Source organism: Rattus norvegicus, chromosome 4 (assembly GCF_021556685.1).
Source record: "Rattus norvegicus strain SHRSP/BbbUtx chromosome 4, alternate assembly SHRSP_T2T, whole genome shotgun sequence".
NCBI classification, from domain to species: domain Eukaryota; kingdom Metazoa; phylum Chordata; class Mammalia; order Rodentia; family Muridae; genus Rattus; species Rattus norvegicus.
The window spans coordinates 166,477,284-166,478,424 of NC_141537.1; positions in this window are offsets into that span (position 1 = coordinate 166,477,284).

Below are 1,141 nucleotides of genomic sequence, written 5' to 3' on the forward strand. Positions count from 1 at the left end.
CTTGGGAGTATTTGGAGTATCTTCTCTGTTAAAATATGTACTTGAGTGATTTTTAAAAACAGAAAAAGTTAAAATGTTTGCCTTTAGGAAAGTACCTGGATCTGATGGTACAGAGGGTTGGGAAAGGGTGGGGCCTGACTAATTCACTTAATGATCCAAACACCCTGATATGGACTAACCCTGAATTCAATTACAGGTGAGAAAACTTTGCAGATTTGTGTTAAAGTTGCTTACATTTCACATGCTAACATCAAGTTCTAGGAAATATGGAAAGAATTAAAAATTTAATACTAAATTATTATAATATTGACATGGCCTGTTTGTTCAAGATTTCAACACCCAAAAATGTTAGGTAAAATCAGTACCACTGAAAATCATTGAAGGACTTTTAAACAATCTATGCAAATAGCAAAGAGTCAAAGTTTAAGTAATAAATACAAATGTTGCTTTAAAGTTATTATTACACATTTTGATAAACACAAGAATATTAAATGTTTTTTTCTGTCTTTATTTATACATTATGTTCACAGCTTCACAGACATTACTACAGGTGATCCAAGACACAAAAATATCACTTGAGTTCATGTGTTGAAGACCCAAACACCTAAGATGGCCAACCTCTCCATGGAAGCCACAGTCTATAGATCCCACTCATCCTGGTACCTGGTAAATGGATTTAACTAGAAAAGATCCTACTGCGTGGGATAATTCAGGCCCAAATAAACAACAATGAATATTCTCTCTCATCTGAGACACCTGGCGCAAAGTCTTCAAAATGAGTTGTAATATTTAATAACTGCCAAGAACCAGGAATATAGAAAGGGCACATTGCCAGGTCAGGTGTGGGAACAGCAGAGAGCAGCCTGGAGGATGCAATATGAAGTTTTAATCTTAAATCATTCCATGCACACAGTCATGTCACATATAACATACTCATACATAATGTTGCAAGAGTGGGCTAAATGAAAATACATTTTGTTATATTTTAGCATATGTAAGGTAATGCCCATAAAGGAAACAATCTGACAATAGATATAAATGCATCAGTAAACAGTAAGACTTTGTAACTGGCCTCACCCTCACATTAATAACTGAGATGAGAGCCAGCAGAAAATAAAGAAAAGCTGCAAATGCATTCTCT